The sequence below is a fragment of the Pseudophryne corroboree genome (assembly GCF_028390025.1).
Source record: "Pseudophryne corroboree isolate aPseCor3 chromosome 7 unlocalized genomic scaffold, aPseCor3.hap2 SUPER_7_unloc_5, whole genome shotgun sequence".
NCBI lineage: Eukaryota > Metazoa > Chordata > Amphibia > Anura > Myobatrachidae > Pseudophryne > Pseudophryne corroboree.
Window position 1 is genome coordinate 930,183 of NW_026967614.1, and position 9,330 is coordinate 939,512.

The following is a 9,330-nucleotide window of genomic DNA, read 5'->3' on the forward strand; positions in this document are numbered from 1 at the left end:
ACTTCTACATGAGAAAGCAGCAAGGATGCAGTGGCGTTAATGTTTCCTGGTGTCAACCTGTATTATTTCAGTAGACATTGAAATGAGGATGCATCTTGCTGCCTTTCCAATGAAGCAAGTTTAATTTAGTAATAGGTTAAAAACCATCCCTACAAAGGTGTTAATCAGAGACTTGGCTTTGTGGACACTTTTCAGAGAACAAATTTGTTAGCATAAAAATAAAGCCAGAAAATGAAGAGCTGTTTAATCACTCAATTGGATTTTTTTGCCAGCATATTTCTTTTTCTCTGCAACCCACTGCTAAATTGTGCTTCCTAGCTGTTTTTATAAAATCAATGAATCAAATCTAACTCTGATTACATCAGAGAAGGCCAGGTACCCTACACCAGAACAGGGGGTTTGAAATTTTGACTTGTCTACTTAAAGATCACCAAAATCTGATAACAAGGTCAATTACATCCCTGGGTGGGATTGAACCACCAACCTTTTGGTTTATAGCCGTACACACTAACTGATTGCGCCACAGAGACACTTTGCAAAAGTACATACTGACAAAGGCTAATAAGCATTCATCTAAAACGTTTCCTAGAAAAACTTTAAAAAGTCAATAATCTGGAGAGTTTTTGTAAGATGTTTCTTCCATCCACCAACGAAGAAACACATTGGTACTTTCCCATGATGAGTGAGTGCTTCAGGATCTCTTGCACTTACATGTGCAGCAGAGTACTGCAATGGAAGCATGCTGGGCCCATAACCCAGAGGTAGGCAGATTAAAACTATCCTCTGCTATATGCATTTTTTTTGTTAATTAAAGTAATCCAAAACTGGGATTGATATTTTTGCTCTTTTATTTTTTATTAAAGTACAATAACTTTTACCATTTTAATTTGTTTTAATAGTATATTGAAAGTATTGTTTTCTTTTAAAAATCCACTTAATTTTCTTTACCCTATTATTAAAATGGTAATTGACAAAAACAAACTACATTGTCACCAGAAGAGCAATACAAAATGTACAAGTGATATATTAAAATCATCTTTCCAGCTTGAATTTCAATGATGCATTGGGGCAACGATTTTGTGAGAAACATTTTCACCCTTAAATAAAGATTTTCTTAATTCCTTACCTGTGTGTTAATTAGATATCACCTTGTTTTCACATTAAACAGACTTCCACATGAGAAAGCAGCAAGGATGCAGTGGCGTTAATGTTTCCTGGTGTCAACCTGTATTATTTCAGTAGACATTGAAATGAGGATGCATCTTGCTGCCATTCCAATGAAGCAAGTTTAATTTAGTAATAGGTGAAAAACCATCCTTACAAAGGTGTTAATCAGAGACTTGGCTTTGTGGACACTTTTCAGAGAACAAATTTGTTAGCATAAAAATAAAGCCAGAAAATGAAGAGCTGTTTAATCACTCAATTGGATTTTTTTTGCCAGCATATTTCTTTTTCTCTGCAACCCACTGCTAAATTGTGCTTCCTAGCTGTTTTTATAAAATCACTGAATCAAATCTAACTCTGATTACATCAGAGAAGGCCAGGTACCCTACACCATAAGAGTGGGTTTGAAATTTTGACTTGTCTACTTAAAGATCACCAAAATCTGATAGCAAGGTCAATTACGTCCCTGGGTGGGATTGAACCACCAACCTTTTGGTTAATAGCCATACACACTAACTGATTGCGCCACAGAGACACTTTGCAAAAGTATATACTGACAAAGGCTAATAAGCATTCATCTAAAACGTTTCCTAGAAAAACTTTAAAAAGTCAATAATCTGGAGAGTTTTTGTAAGATGTTTCTTCCATCAACCAACGAAGAAACACATTGGTACTTTCCCATGATGAGTGAGTGCTTCAGGATCTATTGCACTTACATGTGCAGCAGAGTACAGCAATGGAAGCATGCTGGGCACATAACCCAGAGGTAGGCAGATTGAAACTATCCTCTGCTATATGCATTTTTTTTTGTTAATTAAAGTAATCCAAAACTGGGATTGATATGTTGGCTCTTTTATTTTTACTTACAGTACAATAACTTTTACCATTTTAATTTGTTTTAATAGTATATTAAAAGTATTGTTTTCTTTCAAAAATCCACTTAATTTTCTTTACCCTATTATTAAAATGGTAATTGACAAAAACAAACTACATTGTCACCAGAAGAGCAATACAAAATGTACAAGTGATATATTAAAATCATCTTTCCAGCTTGAATTTCAATGATGCATTGGGGCAACGATTTTGTGAGAAACATTTTCACCCTTAAATAAAGATTTTCTTAATTCCTTACCTGTGTGCTAATTAGATATCACCTTGTTTTCACATTAAACAGACTTCCACATGAGAAAGCAGCAAGGATGCAGTGGCGTTAATGTTTCCTGGTGTCAACCTGTATTATTTCAGTAGACATTGAAATGAGGATGCATCTTGCTGCCTTTCCAATGAAGCAAGTTTAATTTAGTAATAGGTGAAAAACCATCTTTACAAAGGTGTTAATCAGAGACTTGGCTTTGTGGACACTTTTCAGAGAACAAATTTGTTAGCATAAAAATAAAGCCAGAAAATTAAGAGCTGTTTAATCACTCAATTGGATTTTTTTTGCCAGCATATTTCTTTTTCTCTGCAACCCACTGCTAAATTGTGCTTCCTAGCTGTTTTTATAAAATCACTGAATCAAATCTAACTCTGATTACATCAGAGAAGGCCAGGTACCCTACACCAGAACAGGGGGTTTGAAATTTTGACTTGTCTACTTAAAGATCACCAAAATCTGATAACAAGGTCAATTACGTCCCTGGGTGGGATTGAACCACCAACCTTTTGGTTAATAGCCGTGCACACTAACTGATTGCGCCACAGAGACACTTTGCAAAAGTCTATACTGACAAAGGCTAATAAGCATTCATATAAAACTTTTCCCAGAAAAACTTTAAAAAGTCAATAATCTGGAGAGTTTTTGTAAGATGTTTCTTCCATCAACCAACGAAGAAACACATTGGTACTTTCCCATGATGAGTGAGTGCTTCAGGATCTCTTGCACTTACATGTGCAGCAGAGTACTGCAATGGAAGCATGCTGGGCCCATAACCCAGCGGTAGGCAGATTGAAACTATCCTCTGCTATATGCATTTTTTTTTGTTAATTAAAGTAATCCAAAACTGGGATTGATATTTTGGCTCTTTTATTTTTACTTAAAGTACAATAACTTTTACCATTTTAATTTGTTTTAATAGTATATTGACAGTATTGTTTTCTTTCAAAAATCCATTTAATTTTCTTTACCCTATTATTAAAATGGTAATTGACAAAAACAAACTACATTGTCACCAGAAGAGCAATACAAAATGTACAAGTGATATATTAAAATCATCTTTCCAGCTTGAATTTCAATGATGCATTGGGGCAACAATTTTGTGAGAAACATCTTCACCCTTAAATAAAGATTTTCTTAATTCCTTACCTGTGTGCTAATTAGATATCACCTTGTTTTCACATTAAACAGACTTCCACATGAGAAAGCAGCAAGGATACAGTGGCGTTAATGTTTCCTGGTGTCAACCTGTATTATTTCAGTAGACATTGAAATGAGGATGCATCTTGCTGCCTTTCCAATGAAGCAAGTTTAATTTAGTAATAGGTGAAAAACCATCCCTACAAAGGTGTTAATCAGAGACTTGGCTTTGTGGACACTTTTCAAAGAAAAAATTTGTTAGCATAAAAATAAAGCCAGAAAATGAAGAGCTGTTTAATCACTCAATTGGATTTTTTTTGCCAGCATATTTCTTTTTCTCTGCAACCCACTGCTAAATTGTGCTTCCTAGCTGTTTTTATAAAATCACTGAATCAAATCTAACTTTGATTACATCAGAGAAGGCCAGGTACCCTACACCATAACAGGTGGTTTGAAATTTTGACTTGTCTACTTAAAGATCACCAAAATCTGATAACAAGGTCAATTACGTCCCTGGGTGGGATTGAACCACCAACCTTTTGGTTAGTAGCCGGACACACTAACCGATTGCGCCACAGAGACACTTTGCAGAAAGTACATACTGACAAAGGCTAATAAGCATACATCTAGAACGTTTCCTAGAAAAACTTTAAAAAGTCAATAATCTGGAGAGTTTTTGTAAGATGTTTCTTCCATCAACCAACGAAGAAACACATTGGTACTTTCCCATGATGAGTGAGTGCTTCAGGATCTCTTGCACTTACATGTGCAGCAGAGTACTGCAATGGAAGCATGCTGGGCCCATAACCCAGAGGTAGGCAGATTGAAACTATCCTTTGCTATATGCATTTTTTTTTGTTAATTTAAGTAATCAAAACTGGGATTGATATTTTTGCTCTTTTATTTTTACTTAAAGTACAATAACTTTTACCATTTTAATTTGTTTTAATAGTATATTGACAATATAGTTTTCTTTAAAAAATCCACTTAATTTTCTTTACCCTATTATTAAAAGGGTAATTGACAAAAACAAACTACATTGTCACCAGAAGAGCAATACAAAATGTACAAGTGATCTTTCCAGCTTGAATTTCAATGATGCATTGGGGCAACGATTTTGTGAGAAACATCTTCACCCTTAAATAAAGATTTTCTTAATTCCTTACCTGTGTGCTAATTAGATATCACCTTGTTTTCACATTAAACAGACTTCTACATGAGAAAGCAGCAAGGATGCAGTGGCGTTAATGTTTCCTGGTGTCAACCTGTATTATTTCAGTAGACATTGAAATGAGGATGCATCTTGCTGCCTTTCCAATGAAGCAAGTTTAATTTAGTTATAGGTGAAAAACCATCCCTACAAAGGTGTTAATCAGAGACTTGGCTTTGTGGACACTTTTTAGAGAACAAATTTGTTAGCATAAAAATAAAGGCAGAAAATGAAGAGCTGTTTAATCACTCAATTGGATTTTTCTGCCAGCATATTTTTTTTTCTCTGCAACCCATTGCTAAATTGTGCTTCCTAGCTGTTTTTTATAAAATCACTGAATCAAATCTAACTCTGATTACATCAGAGAAGGCCAGGTACCCTACACCATAAGAGGGGGTTTGAAATTTTGACTTGTCTACTTAAATATCACCAAAACCTGATCACAAGGTCAATTATGTCCCTGGGTGGGATTGAACCACCAACCTTTTGGTTAGTAGCCAGACACACTAACCGATTGCGCCACAGAGACAATTTGCAAAAAGTACATACTGACAAAGGCTAATAAGCATTCATCTAGAACGTTTCCTAGAAAAACTTTAAAAAGTCAATAATCTGGAGAGTTTTTGTAAGAATTTTCTTAAATCAACCAACGAAGAAACACATTGGTACTTTCCCATGATGAGTGAGTGCTTCAGGATCTCTTGCACTTACATGTGCAGCAGAGTACTGCAATGGAAGCATGCTGGGCCCATTAACCAGAGGTAGGCAGATTGAAACTATCCTCTGCTATATGCATTTTTTTTGTTAATTAAAGTAATCCAAAACTGGGATTGATATGTTAGCTATTTTATGTTTACTTAAAGTACAATAACTTTTACCATTTTAATTTGTTTTAATAGTATATTGACAGTATTGTTTTCTTTCAAAAATCCACTTAATTTTCTTTACCCTATTATTAAAATGGTAATTGACAAAAACAAACTACATTGTCACCAGAAGAGCAATACAAAATGTACAAGTGATATATTAAAATCATCTTTCCAGCTTGAATTTCAATGATGCATTGGGGCAACGATTTTGTGAGAAACATTTTCACCCTTAAATAAAGATTTTCTTAATTCCTTACCTGTGTGCTAATTAGATATCACCTTGTTTTCACATTAAACAGTCTTCCACATGAGAAAGCAGACCCCTAGTTCGCATTGAACACCCCCCACCCTCCTTTGGTGTGGGGCTCATGTTGGCCATGCCCCAGCCCCTGAAGCATTCAAGCTGATTTCTTGCAGCAGCTGGGCACTGTAACAGCTCCAGAGCTGCTCTGTAAGGCAAATAAAAGGGTGTGGGCCCTGCAACACCACCTGTAGTTCGCATTGTGCGTTGGAAGGCACAAAGTAAGCAGACGGGAGAAGTCAGGATAGTGCGCAAGGGCATAGAAGGGAGGGGCTCAAGAAAAGAGAAGTGGAAACAGACAGCAAACTAGGCTGGAGAGAGACCTGAGACAATGAGATCTAAATTATACCAGAGCCAACCAGGGGAAAGCACAAATGCAGTCCCCCCCCGCCCCTACCACAAATTATGCAGTCGAGATTCCCACATTTGGGGAAATAACAGAGGTCAGCATACCCAGAATGCAATGAATGAACCTCACCCTGGGAAAACAATCTTCATGACCATGGTATCACCTAAGCAAAATAAGTATGATTTGAGATAGGGCTGGGGAGGGCCGCTGCTCAGGCACACCTCCGTCAAGTAAAGGAGATTCAACTGAGGCAGCACAAGGGAACTCTCATCTGGGGACAACAACTGCAGGGAGAACACATTTTCAGACGAATGTGTGAGGGCAGAAGGCTCCCTCAGCACTCACCAGCGCCATTTTTTCTCCACAGCACCGCTGAGGCAGCTCCCCAGACTCTCGCCTGCTGAAACCACGGTAGACAAGAGGGTTGAAAAGAGTGGGGGGGGGCACATAATTCGGCGCAAATTACATACAGAAGCACTACTGGGCAAACATTAAGTTACTGTGTTATTCCTGGGTTATATAGCGCTGGGGTGTGTGCTGGCATACTCTCTCTCTCTGTCTCTCCAAAGGGCCTTGTGGGGAAACTGTTTTCAGAAAAAGCATTCCCTGTGTTTGTGGTGTGTCGGTACACGTGTGTCGACATGTCTGAGGAAGAAGGCTATATTAGAGAGGAGCGGGAGCAAATTAATGTGGAGTCTCTGCGACAGCTGATTGGATGGATATGTGGAATGTTTTAAATGCTAGTGTAAACTCAGTGCACAAAAAATTAGACAAGGCTGAAGCTTCGGGACAGTCAGGGTCTCAACCCATGCCTGATCCTATGTCGCAGGGACTGTCAGGGTCTCATAAGCGCCCACTATCCCAGATTGTTGACACAGATACTGACACGGATTCTGACTCCAGTGTCGATTACGATGATGCAAAATTACAGCCAAAATTGGCAAAATCCATTCGATATAGGATTATGGCAATAAAAGATGTTTTGCACATCACAGAGGAACCCCCTGTCCCTGACAAGAGGGTACATAAGTACAAGGGAAAGAAGCCTGAGGTAACCTTTCCCCCCTCACACGAGCTGAACGAGTTATGTGAAAAAGCCTGGGAATCTCCAGATAAAAGACTGCAGATTTCCAAAAGGATTCTTTTGGCGTATCCTTTCCCATCAATGGATAGGTTAAGATGGGAATCCTCCCCTAGGGTGGACAAAGCATTAACACGCTTATCCAAGAAGGTAGCCCTCCCGTCCCAGGATACGGCTACCCTCAAAGAGTCTGCTGACCGCAAACAGGAGATAACCCTGAAGTCCATTTATACACATTCGGGTACCTTACTCAGACCGGCAATTGCGTCGGCCTGGGTGTGTAGTGCTGTAGCAGCATGGACGGATACCTTATCTGAGGGGATGGATACCCTAGATAAGGATACTATTTTATTGACCCTGGGGCATATAAGAGATGCTGTCCTATATGTGTGTATGCAAAGTACAGGTGGTGCTGCAGGGCTCACAACCTTTTACTTGTCTTGTAGAGCAAATCTGGAGCTGTTATTGGATCCATCTGCTGCAGGCCTTCCCCCAGGAATGCTTGCACTAGTTGTTGCATTTGGTTTGTTGTTTGGGGGTGCTTCAGTATTAGGCAGCCTTCTGCCCTCCCACATTCATCTGAAAATGTGTTCTCCCTGCAGTTGTTGTCCCCAGATGAGAGTTCCCTTGTGCTTCCTCAGTTGAATCTCCTTAACTTGACGGGGGTGTGCCCGAGCAGCCGACCTCCACAGCCCTATCCCAACACATACTTATCTTGCATATGAGATCTCTTGATCATGAAGATAGTTCTCACAGGGTGAGGTTCATCCATTACATTTTAAAGTAGGAAGGTACAAATTACATATTCGAATTACATATATGTGCTGGATTCAAATGTTTCCCCCCCTTCCTTTCTCAATTGTGCCCATCAGCAGCTATTCTTATGTTGCTGCTAATGGTTGTGACACATTTTTTTCTTCTGTGGGGTACACTGGACTCCACAAGGATTCATATTGGGGTGTAGAGTAGGATCTTGATCTGAGGCACCAACAAGCTCAAAGCTTTTGACTGTTCACAAGATACTCAGCGCCCCCTCCTCTATAACCTCGCTTCCATGAACAGGGAGCTCAGTTTGTAGTTGGTGCCTTCAGTAGCAGGCCACTTAACAGGGGGCTGCCTCAGGCATCCTATTCTTAGCTATTAATTTTGACAAGAAAAGAAGAACTTTTTTAATAAGAATCTACAAGGGCTGCAGCAGGCTAGGTCTAATAGACATATTTACTGCAGCTCCATCACTCCCAGCGGCACAGTATACTCCAGTGCCCCGGTTGCTGGGTCACTGCAGCGGAGGCTCCGGTTTCTTCCTAAGGTCAGTCACACACACACCGCCCTCCGGGATCACGAGGCCGCTGATGAAAGGGTGGTAAGGGGCTTCTGTGCCCACTTTATACCGTGATCCAGCGTGGCTGTAGGGGGCGGGCTGTGTGCGCACTGGCGTGGACACTGATTACTGGGCAGCTGCTCCACTAGCCACCAGGGACAGTTAAGGAGCACAGCTCTGGGGGTTTTTCTCCTATATTAACCCCATTTTGTACTACCCGCAGTGCATTGTGATAGGTAATAGGGCCTGATTCAGGTTGGATTGCAATCGCAATAAGCAATCCAACTGCAAAAATTGCTAAGAGCATACGCATCCGCCTGCAGATAATGCGATCGCCTCTGCCTGTCAATCGGTGCAGGGGGGGGGGGGGGGGGTCAACAACACTCCATTTCCAAGTCGGAGATGGAGCGGTGCGGGGGCAGGGTTTCAATATTGGGTCGGCAACGGAGAAACAGGAGGCGTGGTCAGAGCGGCTGCATGACATCACATGGGCCGGACTCCGCCAGTGGAGCCCCAGCGTCATGCAGTAGATTTTGTAGAGGCCGGGGAGGACTTCTGTTCCTGGGAGCTAGCTGTGTTGTGCATCTTTTTTCCTCTGCCCCTACTTCTTGCAAGAAAGGACGCACCTCGCACTTTCTTGTTTCTTTGTGACCGAAAGGACTGCATTTGATAATGCAGAGCTTTCTTATGCTGTGAGGGAACATAAGGTAAAAAATTTGATTTTCCAGTGTTAATGCTTTGT

The 9,330-nt window shown here is 40.1% G+C and overlaps 3 non-coding genes across 3 annotated transcripts; all 3 read right to left on the reverse strand.

Annotated features, from left to right (window-relative positions):
* Positions 1 to 3,965: 3,965 nt before the first annotated feature.
* On the reverse strand, positions 3,966 to 4,039 carry TRNAS-ACU (transfer RNA serine (anticodon ACU)). The gene has a single exon. It is a non-coding gene; the product is annotated as a tRNA-Ser (tRNA).
* Positions 4,040 to 5,122: 1,083 nt separating this feature from the next.
* On the reverse strand, positions 5,123 to 5,196 carry TRNAS-ACU (transfer RNA serine (anticodon ACU)). The gene has a single exon. It is a non-coding gene; the product is annotated as a tRNA-Ser (tRNA).
* A 1,000-nt stretch (positions 5,197 to 6,196) lies between these two features.
* Positions 6,197 to 6,366, reverse strand: LOC134986670 (U1 spliceosomal RNA). Its single transcript, XR_010192501.1, has one exon. It is a non-coding gene; the product is annotated as a U1 spliceosomal RNA (small nuclear RNA).
* Positions 6,367 to 9,330: the final 2,964 nt, after the last annotated feature.